Genomic DNA, 15,894 nt, shown 5'->3' with positions numbered 1-15,894 from the left:
TGAAGGAATAGTGGTTCCAACAATGTTGTATGGTTGCGAGGCGTGGGCTATGGATAGAGTTGTGCGCAGGAGGATGGATGTGCTGGAAATGAGATGTTTGAGGACAATGTGTGGTGTGAGGTGGCTTGATCGAGTGAGTAACGTAAGGGTAAGAGAGATGTGTGGAAATAAAAAGAGCGTGGTTGAGAGAGCAGAAGAGGGTGTTTTGAAGTGGTTTGGGCACATGGAGAGGATGAGTGAGGAAAGATTGACCAAGAGGATATATGTGTCGGAGGTGGAGGGAGCAAGGAGAAGAGGGAGACCAAATTGGAGGTGGAAAGATGGAGTGAAAATGATTTTGTGTGATCGGGGCCTGAACATGCAGGAGGGTGAAAGGAGGGCAAGGAATAGAGTGAATTGGAGCGATGTGGTATACCGGGGTTGACGTGCTGTCAGTGGATTGAATCAAGGCATGTGAAGCGTCTGGGGTAAACCATGGAAAGCTGTGTAGGTATGTATATTTGCGTGTGTGGACGTATGTATATACATGTGTATGGGGGGGGGAGGTTGGGCCATTTCTTTCGTCTGTTTCCTTGCGCTACCTCGTAAACGCGGGAGACAGCGACAAAGTATAAAAAATATATATATATATATATATGTATATATATATATATATATATATATATATATATATATATATATATATATATATATATATATATATATATATATATATATATATATATATATATATATATATATATATATATATATATATACATATATATAGTTGGGGGAATAATTGGTATACATGTGGTGTTCAGTGTTGTAAATGTAAATGGTGATGAGCTTGCAGATTTATGTGCTGAAAAAGGACTGATGATTGGGAATAACTGGTTTAAAAAGCGAGATATGCATAAGTATACGTATGTAAGTAGGAGAGATGGCCAGAGAGAGTTATTGGATTATGTGTTAATTGATAGGCTGATCATTATCTTGTGGAGGCGAAGGTGAAGATTCGTAGGGATTTTCAGAAAAGAAGAGAGAATGTTGGGGTGAAGAGAGTGTTGAAAGTAAGTGAGCTTGGGAAGGAGACTTGTGTGAGGAAGTACCAGGAGAGACTGAGTACAGAATGGAAAAAAGGTGAGAACAAAGGAGGTAAGGGGAGTAGGGGAGGAATGGGATGTATTTAGGGAAGCAATGATGGCTTGCGCAAAAGATGCTTCTGGCATGAGAAGCGTGAGACGTGGGTTGATTAGAAAGGGTAGTGAATGGTTGGATGAAGAAGTAAGATTACTAGTGAAAGAGAAGAGAGAGGCATTTGGACGATTTTTCCAGGGAAAAAATGCAAATGAGTGGGAGATGTATAAAAAAAAGAGGCAGGAGGTCAAGAGAAAGGTGCAAAAGGTGAAAAAGAGGGCATATGTGAGTTGGGGTGAGAGAGTATCATTAAATTTTAGGGAGAATAAAAGGATGTCTTGGAAAGAGGTAAATAAAAGTGCGTAAGACAAGGGAGCAAATGGGAACTTCAGTGAAGGGGGCTAATGGGGAGGTGATAACAAGTAGTGGTGATGTGAGAAGGAGATGGAGTGAGTATTTTGAAGGTTTGTTGAATGTGTTTGATGATAGAGTTGCAGATATAAGGTGTTTTGGTCGAGGTGGTGTGCAAAGTGAGAGGGTTAGGGAAAATGATTTGGTAAACAGAGAAGAGGTAGTAAAAGCTTTGCGGAAGATGAAAGCCGGCAAGGCAGCAGGTTTGGATGGTATTGCAGTGGAATTGATTAAAAAAGGGGGTGACTGTATTGTTGACTGGTTGGTAAGGTTATTTAATGTATGTATGATTCATGGTGAGGTGCTTGAGGATTGGCGGAATTCTTGCATAGTGCCATTGTACAAAGGCAAAGGGGATAAGAGTGAGTGCTCAAATTACTGAGGTATAAGTTTGTTGAGTATTCCTGGTAAATTATATGGGAGGGTATTGATTGAGAGGGTGAAGGCAAATACAGAGCATCAGACTAGGGAAGAGCAGTGTGATTTCAGAAGTGGTAGAGGATGTGTGGATCAGGTGTTTGCTTTGAAGAATGTATTTGAGAAATACTTAGAAAAGCAAATGGATTTGTATGTAGCATTTACGGATCTGGAGAGGGCATATAATAGAGTTGGTAGAGATGCTCTGCGGAAGGTATTAAGAATATATGGTGTGGGAGGCAAGTTGTTAGAATCAGTGAAAAGTTTTTATCGATGATGTAAGGCATGTATACGTGTAGGAAGAGCGGAAAGTGATTGGTTCTCAGTGAATGTAGGTTTGCGGTAGGAGTGTGTTATGTCTCCATGGTTGTTTAATTTGTTTATGGATGGGGTTGTTAGGGAGGTGAATGCAAGAGTTTTGGAAAGAAGGGCAATTATGCAGTCTGTTGTGGATGAGAGAGCTTGGGAAGTGAGTCAGTTGTTGTTCGCTGATGATACAGCGCTGGTGGCTGATTCATGTGAGAAACCGCAGAAGCTGGTGACTGAGTTTGGTAAAGTGTGTGAAAGAAGAAAGCTGAGAGTAAATGTGAATAAGAGCAAGGTTATTAGTTACAGTAGGGTTGAGGGATAAGTAAATTGGGTAGTAAGTTTGAATGGAGAAATAATTGAGGAAGTGAAGTGTTTTAGATATCTGGTAGTAAATTTGGCAGCGGATAGAACCATGGAAGCGGAAGTGAATCATAGGGTGGAGGAGGGGGCGAAAGTTCTGGTAGCGTTGAAGAATGTGTGGAATTTGAGAACATTATCTCGGAAAGCAAAAATGGGTATGTTTGACGGAATTGCGGTTCTAACAATGTTGTATGTCTGCGAGGCGTGGGCTATGGATAGAGTTGTGCGGAGGAGGGTGGATGTGCTGAAAATGAGATGTTTGAGGACAATATGTGGTGTGAGGTGGTTTGATCGAGTAAGTGATAATAGGGTCAGAGAGATGTGTGGTGATAAAAAGAGTGTGGTTGTGAGAGCAGAAGGGGGTGTGTTGAAATGGTTTGGTCACATGGAGAGAGTTAGTGAGGAATGATTGACCAAGAGGATATATGTGTCAGAGGTGGAGGGAACGAGGAGAAGTGGGAGACAAAATTGGAGGTGGAAAAATGTAGTGAAAATGATTTTGTGTGATCGGGGCCTGAACATGCAGGAGGGTGAAAGGAGGGCAAGGAATAGAGTGAATTGGAGCGATGTGGTATACCGGGGTTGACGTGCTGTCAGTGGATTGAATCAAGGCATGTGAAGCGTCTGGGGTAAACCATGGAAAGCTGTGTAGGTATGTATATTTGCGTGTGTGGACGTATGTATATACATGTGTATGGGGGGGGAGGTTGGGGCCCCCCAATTTCTTTTCGTCTGTTTCCTTGCGCTACCTCGTAAACGCGGGAGACAGCGACAAAGTATAAAAAATATATATATATAATATATATATATATATGTATATATATATATATAATATATTATATATATATATATATTATATATATATATATATATTTATATATATATAATATATATATATATATATATATATATATATATATATATAATATATTATATATATATACATATATATAGTTGGGGGAATAATTGGTATACATGTGGTGTTCAGTGTTGTAAATGTAAAATGTGATGAGCTTGCAGATTTATGTGCTGAAAAAGGACTGATGATTGGGAATAAACTTTGGGGGTTTAAAAAAGCGAGATATTGCATAAGTATACGTATGTAAGTAGGAGAGATGGCCAGAGAGAGTTATTGGATTATGTGGTTAATTGATAGGCATATCAGTTATCTTGTGAGGCGAAGGTGAAGATTCGTAGGGATTTTCAGAAAAGAAGAGAGAATGTTGGGGTGAAGAGAGTGTTGAAAGTAAAGTGAGCTTGGAAGGAGAACTTTGTGTGAGGAAGTACCAGGAGAGACTGAGTACAGAATGAAAAAAGGGTTAGAAACAAAGTATGTAAAGGGAGTAGGGGAAATGGGATGTATTATAGGGAAGCAATGATGGCTTGCGCAAAAGATGCTTCTGGCATGAGAAGCGTGAGACGTGGGTGATTAGAAAGGGTAGTGAATGGTTGGATGAAGAAGTAAGATTACTAGTGAAAGAGAAGAGAGAGGCATTTGGACGATTTTTCCAGGGAAAAAATGCAAATGAGTGGGAGATGTATAAAAAAAAGAGGCAGGAGGTCAAGAGAAAGGTGCAAAAGGTGAAAAAGAGGGCATATGTGAGTTGGGGTGAGAGAGTATCATTAAATTTTAGGGAGAATAAAAGGATGTCATTGGAAGAGGTAAATAAAAGTGCGTAAGACAAGGGAGCAAATGGGAACTTCAGTGAAGGGGGCTAATGGGGAGGTGATAACAAGTAGTGGTGATGTGAGAAGGAGATGGAGTGAGTATTTTGGAAGTTTGTTGAATGTGTTTGATGATAGAGTTGCAGATATAAGGTGTTTTGGTCGAGGTGGTGTGCAAAGTGAGAGGGTTAGGGGAAATTTATTGGTAAACAGAGAAGAGGTAGTAAAAGCTTTGCGGAAGATGAAAGCCGGCAGGCAGCAGGTTTGGATGGTATTTTGCAGTGGAATTGATTAAAAAAGGGGGTGACTGTATTGTTGACTGGTTTGGTAAGGTTATTTAATGTATGTATGATTCATGTGAGGTGCTTGAGGATTGGCGGAATTCTTGCATAGTGCCATTGTACAAAGGCAAAGGTATGGGAAATTTGGGGGGGGGGAAAAATTTTTTTTTGGGGGGTTTAAAAATTTTTTTTTTTTGGGGGTTTTTTTGGGGGGGGAAAAAAAAAGGGGGAAATTTTGGGGTGAAGGGGGGGGGGGGGGTTTTAAAAAAAAAAGGGGGGAAGGGGGGGAAAAAAAAAATGGGGGGGAAAAAAATTTTGGGGGAAAAAAAAGGGGAAAAATTTTTTGGGGGAAAAAAAAATTTTTGGGAAAACCCCCCCAAAAGGGGGGGGGGAAAAAAGGGGTGAATGGGGATGGGGAAAAAGGGGGAAAAAAAAAGGGGGGGGGTTTTGGGGGGGTTTAAAAGGGGGGGGGGGGGGGGAAATTTTTTTTTAAAAAAAAAGGGAAAAAGGGGGGGTTTTAAAAAAATTTTTTTTGGGGGGGGTTTTTTTTGGGTTTGGGGAAAAAAAGGGGGGGGGGGGGGGGAAAAATTGGGGGGGGAAAATGGGGGGAAAAAAGGTTTTTTAAAAAAAGGGGGGTTTTTTTTTTTTTGGGGTTTTTGGGAAAATTTTTTGGTGGGGGAAATTTTTTAAAATTTTTTTTTTATTTTTAAAAAAAAAAAAATTTGGGTTTTGGGGGGGGGGGGGTTTTTTTTTTTTAAAAAAAAAGGGGGGGTTTTTTTTTTGGAATTTTTTAAAAAAAGGGGATATGGGGAGGTGCCCCCAGGATTGGCGGAATTCTTTCATAGTGCCCTTGTACAAAGGCAAAGGGGGGGTAAGGGGTTTAGTGTCAAAAATTTCGAGGTATAAGGGTTTTTTGAGTATTCCGGTAAAAATTTATGGGGGGGTATTGATTGAGAGGGTGAAGGCAAATTTCAGGCATCAGATTTGGGGGGAAAAGCAGTGTGGTTTCAGGGAAATGGTTTGAGGATGTGGGATCAGGTGTTTGCTTTGGGAAAAATGTATTTGGAAAAACTTAGAAAAGCAAATGGATTTGTATGTAGCATTTTTGGATCTGGAGAGGGAAAATAAAAGGGGTTGGTAAAAGATGCTCTTTTTCGGGGAAAGGGATTAAGAATTTTTTTGGTGTGGGAGGAAAGTTGTTAGAAAACAGTGAAAAGTTTTTATCGAGGATTTAAGGGATGTGTTCGGGGGTAGGAAGGGGAAAGTGATTGGGGGGTTTTTAGTGAATGTAGGTTTGCGGGGAGGGGTGTGTGAGGGCTCCATGGTTGTTTAAATTTTTTTTGGTTTGGGGTTTTTTAGGGAGGGGGGAAAAGCAAAAAGTTTTGGGAAAAAAGGGGGAAATTTTGAAATCTGTTGGGATGAGAGAGCTTGGGAAGTGAGTCAGTTGTTGTTCGCTGATGATACAGCGCTGGTGGCTGATTCATGTGAGAAACTGCAGAAGCTGGTGACTGAGTTTGGTAAGTGTGTGGAAGAAGAAAGTTAAGAGTAAATGTGAATAGAGCAAGGTTATTAGGTACAGTAGGGTTGAGGGTCAAGTCAATTGGGAGGTGAGTTTGAATGGAGAAAAACTGGAGGAAGTGAAGTGTTTTAGATATCTGGGAGTGGATCTGGCAGCGGATGGAACCATGGAAGCGGAAGTGGATCATAGGGTGGGGGAGGGGGCGAAAATTCTGGGGGCCTTGAAGAATGTGTGGAAGTCGAGAACATTATCTCGGAAAGCAAAAATGGGTATGTTTGAAGGAATAGTGGTTCCAACAATGTTGTATGGTTGCGAGGCGTGGGCTATGGATAGAGTTGTGCGCAGGAGGATGGATGTGCTGGAAATGAGATGTTTGAGGACAATGTGTGGTGTGAGGTGGCTTGATCGAGTGAGTAACGTAAGGGTAAGAGAGATGTGTGGAAATAAAAAGAGCGTGGTTGAGAGAGCAGAAGAGGGTGTTTTGAAGTGGTTTGGGCACATGGAGAGATGAGTGAGGAAAGATTGACCAAGAGGATATATGTGTCGGAGGTGGAGGGAGCAAGGAGAAGAGGGAGACCAAATTGGAGGTGGAAAGATGGAGTGAAAATGATTTTGTGTGATCGGGGCCTGAACATGCAGGAGGGTGAAAGGAGGGCAAGGAATAGAGTGAATTGGAGCGATGTGGTATACCGGGGTTGACGTGCTGTCAGTGGATTGAATCAAGGCATGTGAAGCGTCTGGGGTAAACCATGGAAAGCTGTGTAGGTATGTATATTTGCGTGTGTGGACGTATGTATATACATGTGTATGGGGGGGGAGGTTGGGCCATTTCTTTCGTCTGTTTCCTTGCGCTACCTCGCAAACGCGGGAGACAGCGACAAAGTATAAAAAAAAAAAATAAATATAACGATATATATATATATATATATATATATATATATATATATATATATATATATATATATATATATATATATATATATATATATATATATATATATATATATATATATATACATATATATAGTTGGGGGAATAATTGGTATACATGTGGTGTTCAGTGTTGTAAATGTAAATGGTGATGAGCTTGCAGATTTATGTGCTGAAAAAGGACTGATGATTGGGTATACCTGGTTTAAAAAGCGAGATATACATAAGTATACGTATGTAAGTAGGAGAGATGGCCAGAGAGAGTTATTGGATTACATGTTAATTGATAGGCTGATCATTATCTTGTGGAGGCGAAGGTGAAGATTCGTAGGGATTTTCAGAAAAGAAGAGAGAATGTTGGGGTGAAGAGAGTGTTGAAAGTAAGTGAGCTTGGGAAGGAGACTTGTGTGAGGAAGTACCAGGAGAGACTGGGTACAGAATGGAAAAAAGGTGAGAACAAAGGAGGTATGGGGAGTAGGGGAGGAATGGGATGTATTTAGGGAAGCAGTGATGGCTTGCGCAAAAGATGCTTGTGGCATGAGAAGCGTGGGACGTGGGTTGATTAGAAAGGGTAGTGAGTGGTTGGATGAAGAAGTAAGATTACTAGTGAAAGAGAAGAGAGGCATTTGGACGATTTTTGCAGGGAAAAAATGCAAATGAGTGGGAGATGTATAAAAAAAAAGAGGCAGGAGGTCAAGAGAAAGGTGCAAAAGGTGAAAAAGAGGGCAAATGTGAGTTGGGGTGAGAGAGTATCATTAAATTTTAGGGAGAATAAAAAGATGTCTTGGAAAGAGATAAATAAAAGTGCGTAAGACAAGGGAGCAAATGGGAACTTCAGTGAATGGGGCTAATGGGGAGGTGATAACAAGTAGTGGTGATGTGAGAAGGAGATGGAGTGAGTATTTTGAAGGTTTGTTGAATGTGTTTGATGATAGAGTTGCAGATATAAGGTGTTTTGGTCGAGGTGGTGTGCAAAGTGAGAGGGTTAGGGAAAATTATTTGGTAAACAGAGAAGAGGTAGTAAAAGCTTTGCGGAAGATGAAAGCCGGCAAGGCAGCAGGTTTGGATGGTATTGCAGTGGAATCTATTAAAAAAGGGGGTGACTGTATTGTTGACTGGTTGGTAAGGTTATGTAATGTATGTATGATTCATGGTGAGGTGCCGAGGGTTGGCGGAATTCTTGCATAGTGCCATTGTACAAAGGCAAAGGGGATAAGAGTGAGTGCTCAAATTACAGAAGTATAAGTTTGTTGAGTATTCCTGGTAATTTATATGGGAGGGTATTGATTGAGAGGGTGAAGGCAAATACAGAGCATCAGATTGGGGAAGAGCAGTGTGGTTTCAGAAGTGGTAGAGGATGTGTGGATCACGTGTTTGCTTTGAAGAATGTATTTGAGAAATACTTAGAAAAGCAAATGGATTTGTATGTAGCATTTACGGATCTGGAGAGGGCATATAATAGAGTTGATAGAGATGCTCTGTGGAAGGTATTAAGAATATATGGTGTGGGAGGCAAGTTGTTAGAATCAGTGAAAAGTTTTTATCGAGGATGTAAGGCATGTATACCTGTAGGAAGAGAGGAAAGTGATTGGTTCTCAGTGAATGTAGGTTTGCAGTAGGAGTGTGTTATGTCTCCATGGTTGTTTAATTTGTTTATGGATGGGGTTGTTAGGGAGGTGAATGCAAGAGTTTTGGAAAGAAGGGCAATTATGCAGTCTGTTGTGGATGAGAGAGCTTGGGAAGTGAGTCAGTTGTTGTTCGCTGATGATACAGCACTGGTGGCTGATTCATGTGAGAAACCGCAGAAGCTGGTGACTGAGTTTGGTAAAGCGTGTGAAAGAAGAAAGCTGAGAGTAAATGTGAATAATAGCAAGTTTATTAGTTACAGTAGGGTTGAGGGATAAGTAAATTGGGTAGTAAGTTTGAATGGAGAAATAATTGAGGAAGTGAAGTGTTTTAGATATCTGGTAGTAAATTTGGCAGCGGATAGAACCATGGAAGCGGAAGTGAATCATAGGGTGGAGGAGGGGGCGAAAGTTCTGGTAGCGTTGAAGAATGTGTGGAATTTGAGAACATTATCTCGGAAAGCAAAAATGGGTATGTTTGACGGAATTGCGGTTCTAACAATGTTGTATGTCTGCGAGGCGTGGGCTATGATAGAGTTGTGCGGAGGAGGGTGGATGTGCTGAAAATGAGATGTTTGAGGACAATATGTGGTGTGAGGTGGTTTGATCGAGTAAGTGATAATAGGGTCAGAGAGATGTGTGGTGATAAAAAGAGTGTGGTTGTGAGAGCAGAAGGGGGTGTGTTGAAATGGTTTGGTCACATGGAGAGAGTTAGTGAGGAATGATTGACCAAGAGGATATATGTGTCAGAGGTGGAGGGAACGAGGAGAAGTGGGAGACAAAATTGGAGGTGGAAAAATGTAGTGAAAATGATTTTGAGTGTTCGGGGCCTGAACATGAAGGAGGGTGAAAGGCGTGCAAGGAATAAAGTGAATTGGATCGATGTGGTGTACCGGCGTCGACGTGCTGTCAATGGATTGAACCAGGGAATATGAAGAGTCTGGGGTAAACCATGGAAAGATCTGTGGGGCCGGGATGTGGAACGGGAGCTGTGGTTTCGGTGCATTATTACATGACAGATTGAGACTGAGTGTGAACGAATGTGGCCTTTGTTGTCTTTTCTTAGCGCTACCTCGCGCACATGAAGAGGGAGGGGGTTATTTCATTTTTGGCTGGGTGGCGATGGGAATGAATAAAGGCAGACAGTATGAATTATGTACATGTGTATATATGTATATGTCTGTGTGTGTATATATATGTATACGTTGAGATGTATAGGTATGTATATTTGCGTGTGTGGACGTGTATGTATATACATGTGTATATGGTTGGGTTGGGCCATTCTTTCGTCTGTTTCCTTGCGCTACCCCACTAACGCGGGAGACAGCGACAAAACAAAATAAATATAATATATATATATATATATATATATATATATATATATATATATATATATATATATATATATATATATATATATATGCTCTGTGGAAGGTATTAAGAATATATGGTGTGGGAGGAAAGTTGTTAGAAGCAGTGAAAAGTTTTTATCGAGGATGTAAGGCATGTGTACGTGTAGGAAGAGAGGAAAGTGATTGGTTCTCAGTGAATGTAGGTTTGCGGCAGGGGTGTGTGATGTCTCCATGGTTGTTTAATCTGTTTATGGATGGGGTTGTTAGGGAGGTAAATGCAAGAGTTTTGGAAAGAGGGGCAAGTATGAAGTCTGTTGGGGATGAGAGAGCTTGGGAAGTGAGTCAGTTGTTGTTCGCTGATGATACAGCGCTGGTGGCTGATTCATGTGAGAAACTGCAGAAGCTGGTGACTGAGTTTGGTAAAGTGTGTGGAAGAAGAAAGTTAAGAGTAAATGTGAATAAGAGCAAGGTTATTAGGTACAGTAGGGTTGAGGGTCAAGTCAATTGGGAGGTGAGTTTGAATGGAGAAAAACTGGAGGAAGTGAAGTGTTTTAGATATCTGGGAGTGGATCTGGCAGCGGATGGAACCATGGAAGCGGAAGTGGATCATAGGGTGGGGGAGGGGGCGAAAATCCTGGGGGCCTTGAAGAATGTGTGGAAGTCGAGAACATTATCTCGGAAAGCAAAAATGGGTATGTTTGAAGGAATAGTGGTTCCAACAATGTTGTATGGTTGCGAGGCGTGGGCTGTGGATAGAGTTGTGCGCAGGAGGATGGATGTGCTGGAAATGAGATGTTTGAGGACAATGTGTGGTGTGAGGTGGTTTGATCGACTGAGTAACGTAAGGGTAAGAGAGATGTGTGGAAATAAAAAGAGCGTGGTTGAGAGAGCAGAAGAAGGTGTTTTGAAGTGGTTTGGGCACATGGAGAGGATGAGTGAGGAAAGATTGACCAAGAGGATATATGTGTCGGAGGTGGAGGGAACAAGGAGAAGAGGGAGACCAAATTGGAGGTGGAAATATGGAGTGAAAAAGATTTTGTGTGATCGGGGCCTGAACATGCAGGAGGGTGAAAGGAGGGCAAGGAATAGAGTGGATTGGAGCGATGTGGTATACCGGGGTTGACGTGCTGTCAGTGGATTGAATCAGGGCATGTGAGGCGTCTGGGGTAAACCATGGAAAGCTGTGTAGGTATGTATATTTGCGTGTGTGGACGTATGTATATACATGTGTATGGGGGGGGGGGGGTTGGGCCATTTCTTTCGTCTGTTTCCTTGCGCTACCTCGCAAACGCGGGAGACAGCGACAAAGTATAATAAAAAAAATATAAAAAAAATATATATATATATATATATGTATATATATATATATATATATATATATATATATATATATATATATATATATATATATATATATATATATATATATATATATATATATATATATATATATATATATATATATATATATATATATATATATATATATATATATATATATACACACACACAATCACCTTAGGCAAGAAATAATAAAACCAGGGATTCGTTTAATACATCCTCAGACAGATTGCGAGATACATTCTTTTTTCTGTTTTTAAGATCGTTTGATCTGTGCTTGATCCACAATGGGCCTTTGCCTGTTGGCGGCCCGTTCAGGGAGATACAGGTATTGTGTTCCTTTAAAAGCACAGAGGCAGCAGTGAGGCGGGGTACTATAATCCCTGCAGAGAGCGGGTGTGCACTGATTATGTGACATAACATCTGACCTTCCTCTCCTTACATAGTTTGTGGACAGGGTTATTCTAGTGGACAATCCTTAATGATTATTTAAGTTAACAGTTTAACACCTTTAAGATGGCCTAAAAGACACTTACATTATAATCAAATGTGCCAGAGATGAAACATGATTCAATTACATTTCTTTCCTTGAAACAGTTCAATTCAGCTCCTTCCCATTCGATATGGTGATCAAAGGCAGCTTTATGATGACATAAGCCGTTGCTCTGAATGGTTATCCTATGAGACACTATACTTATGTTGTGAGATCCTCGTCTCGAAATGTTTCCCCAATTGTCCAATATAGAATTGGTTTCAATCTTTACATGGGACTTTATAACAACACCTGTATTATTTGATGGGCTTCTTTCATGAAGGCTTTCTTGATGGTGTTGCCATACTTGAATACCACTTGTACATTATTGTATCTTTATTTTTGAGAATAGAAACACATTCGAGAAAATTCTCGTGGAAGGGAAGAACAAGGCTTCTTTGGTAACTTTTACGTTCTGGCTTATCATTTTGGCCTCTATAGAAACGTTTCCTTGCTGTATTCTGACTCTGATTAAGTTTATTTATTGGGTACCTTAGCTTCTGTCCAATGTACTGAATCATTTTCGGTTCATCATCTGAAAATTCTGGATTTGAAAGCCTATATGCTCTCAGGTATATAGATATGAAAATCGATCTTTTGACTTGATATGGTGATTTGAAAAATAGTGGACAGAAGACAGCATATTTGTAGGTTTTCTGTAAACCTTAGTTTTCGAGATACCTTCATCGCTGATGACCTCTCCAACCAAAGAGGGTAACTTGTCATTCATTTTGACTTCTGAGTAAACTTCATGGAGGAAGCTAACGAGTTTAACTTCTGCAGAAAGTCCTGAATGGGAAGATTATTAGGCTAGAAGCAAAGTACGTCACCAACATAACGGAGCCAAACGATGTTTTGGTCCTTTTCAGTGTTTTGCAAATGGCTTTTAAAATACTCCATGTAAATATTTACCAACACGGGGGAGAGGGGATTACCCATGGCCATACTGAACTGTTATGTATAATGTTTGCCTTCATACACAAAAGATGAATCATATACACACAATCTTTTTACTTTAATCATGTTTTTACCGGGACGTAGATGAACAGCATTCTTACCAAATCCTCGCTAATTTTTACGAATGAATCTGAAATGGTGCCCACAAAAGGAGACAATAATGTCACTAGCCACTTGGATAACTTTTATGTAAAGAACCATTAGAGTTTATAATTGGCCTTCGGGGATTGTCTGTCTTGTGGGTCTAAAGTTGTATAATAATGTCTGATCACAATAAAGCAATGATTTTCTAGCCAGACAGCTTGGCTTAGTTGACCCTAGAATTTGATGAAATCGTACTGATCCCTCGGGAGCTGAGTTCCTGCCTTCCTTTGGGTAAGAAAGCAGTGTTTCTTCTGTGGCAAAGTCAGTGGACCAGCCTGACAATCGACAATAGATTCAAAGAAGAAATAGAAGACTGGCCGACTTCCTACAGACCTGCCCCAAAACCACCCACCTCCAACCATACATCGACAAATCATTCCCTCCCATCTGTCTACACTGTGACAGGATCAAGTCAATGTGCCACCTTCTCACTGACTGACTACAATCCACAGATAAGGCAGCTACAACAATATTTCGATACAAAACATCTTGTTTTCAGTATAAAAAACAGCGTTGCTGCTGGGCGGTCGTTGCAATGACCACCCACCTATACCTCCTATATTTTCATTTCTATGTATATATACACATTTGGCTTTAAGATGACACTGTCTTGAGCCAGCACCCACACACAACATTCCCGAGGTAAACTATAACACATAAACCAACCACAACCTATCATTATCCTCAACCGAAGCAACCAGCCAACCAGACTCCCAGCCCTCCACCTCCTGCAACCGACTTCACTAGACATCATTTTCTGCTCACCAGCGCTACACACATGCAGCGCATGGAGCACACAACACGACTATCATCTAACTACTCCCCCATTCTGATAGCACTCCACCTGGCACGTCCAACCTACATAACTATCACAAAAACTTACACAAACTGCAGGAGGAAAACTAACAAGCATTCTCACAGTACATGGAGATGAAGCTCCAAAACATCAGGATAGATGATTTACCATTCCTAAAGCATTCTGTGTCATACTTCATCAACTACAATCAATCCAGCATAAAACATTTACCACAAGGACATAGAAAGAAATAGAAGCCGCTCAACATATATAGAAATCAGAGAACAAATCCAAACTAAAAAAACACCATCTCAAACCAAATCACTAAAAAGCAAACTACAAATTGCCACTTTTCTCACCATGATGAACCACAAGACACACAGCAGCAGCAAAGTCTGACGCAGGTCAAGGAACATCCACACTTACAGCACCAGTCCAAGTCTGGCCTCGACCATGAGTCTAGCCTCAGCCATGAATATGGCCTTGATCAGAAATCTTGCCTTGGTCATGAATTTGGCCTCGATTATGAATCTGGCTCGACCATAAGTATGGTCCCGACCATGAGTCTGGCCTCAATCGTGAGCCTGGCCTTAATCATGAATCATGTCCTTGAGCATGATTCTTGTCCCGACCATGAGTCTGGCCTCGATTATGAATCTGGCATTGATCCGTAGTCTAGCCCTGACCATGAGCCTGGCCCCGACCATGTTTCTGGTCCAGACTATGAGTCTGGCCTCGACCATGAGTCAGGCATTGTCCATGAGTCTTTCCCCGACCCTGGATTTTATGTGTTCTGACCATGAGCCTGGCACCAACCATGAGTCTAGTCCCGAAAATGAAGAAAGTCGTCGACCATGAGTCCGGCCCCAACCATGAGTCTGGCCTCGATCATGAGTTTGGTCTCGATCATGAGTCTGGTCCCGACTATGAGTCAGGGGTTGACAGTGAGTCTGGCCTTGATCATGAGTTTGACCGCAATCATGAGTCTGCCCCGACCGTGACTCTGGCCCTGACCATGAGTCAGGTACCAACCATGATTCATGTTTTGTCCATGATTCTGGCCCCAACTATGTGGCTGGCCCCGACAGAGTCTGGCCCCAACCATGAGTCTGGCCCCGACCATGAGTCCGGCCACGACCAAGAGTGTGGCTCTGACGATGAGTCTAGACTCGGTCATGAGTCAGGCGTCGTCCATTAATCTGGCACCGACCAAAAGTCTGGCCCCATCCATGAGTCAGGCGTTGTCCATAAGTTTGGCCATGACCATGAGTCTGGCACCGACCAAGAGTCTGGTCCCGAAAATGAAAAAAGCCGTCGACCATGAGTGTGGCCTTGACCATGAGTCTGGTCCCAGCCATGAGTCTGGCCCCAACCATGAGTCATGCATCGTCCATGAGTCTGGCCTCGACAATGTGTAAAGCCTCGACCATGAGTCTGGCCCCGAGCATGAGTTTGGACCCGACCATAAGTCTAACTCCGACCATGAATCTGGCTCTGATCATGAATAAGGAGTCTACCATGAGTCTGGCCCCGACCATGAATCTGGCCGAGACCATGAGTCTGGCCCGGACTATGAGTCAGGCGTTGACTATGAGGCTGTCCTCGACCATGAGTCAGGCGTCGTCCATGAGGCTGTCCTCGACCATGAGTTAGAGGTTGTCTATGAGTCGGGCGTCGTCCATGAGGCTGTCCCCGACCATGAGTTAGAAGTTGTCCATGAGTCTTGTCCCGACCAAGAGTCAGGCGTTGTTCATGAGTCTGCCCTAACCATGTGCTGACCCCAAAGATGAGTCAGTCGTTGTTCGTGAGTCTGGCCCCAATCATGATTCAGGAGTCGACCATGAACCTGGCTCCAACCATGGGTGTGGTCCCGACCATGAGTCAGGCGTCGACCACGAGTATGGCCCCAACCAACCATGAGTCTGGATGCGATCATGAGAGTGGCCTCGATCATTAGTCTGGCCCCGATCACGAGTTTGGCCCAAACTAGGAATAAGACGTTGACCATGAGTCTGGTCCTTACCATGAGTCTGACCATGACTATCAGTCAGGCGTCGAACATGAGTCTGTCCCGATCAAGGGTCTGTTCTCGACCCTAAATCTGGCCCTGACCATGAGTCTGGCTCCGACCCTGAG

Source organism: Panulirus ornatus, chromosome 1 (genome assembly GCF_036320965.1).
Source record: "Panulirus ornatus isolate Po-2019 chromosome 1, ASM3632096v1, whole genome shotgun sequence".
NCBI lineage: Eukaryota > Metazoa > Arthropoda > Malacostraca > Decapoda > Palinuridae > Panulirus > Panulirus ornatus.
Note: the sequence above shows the minus strand (reverse complement) of the source record.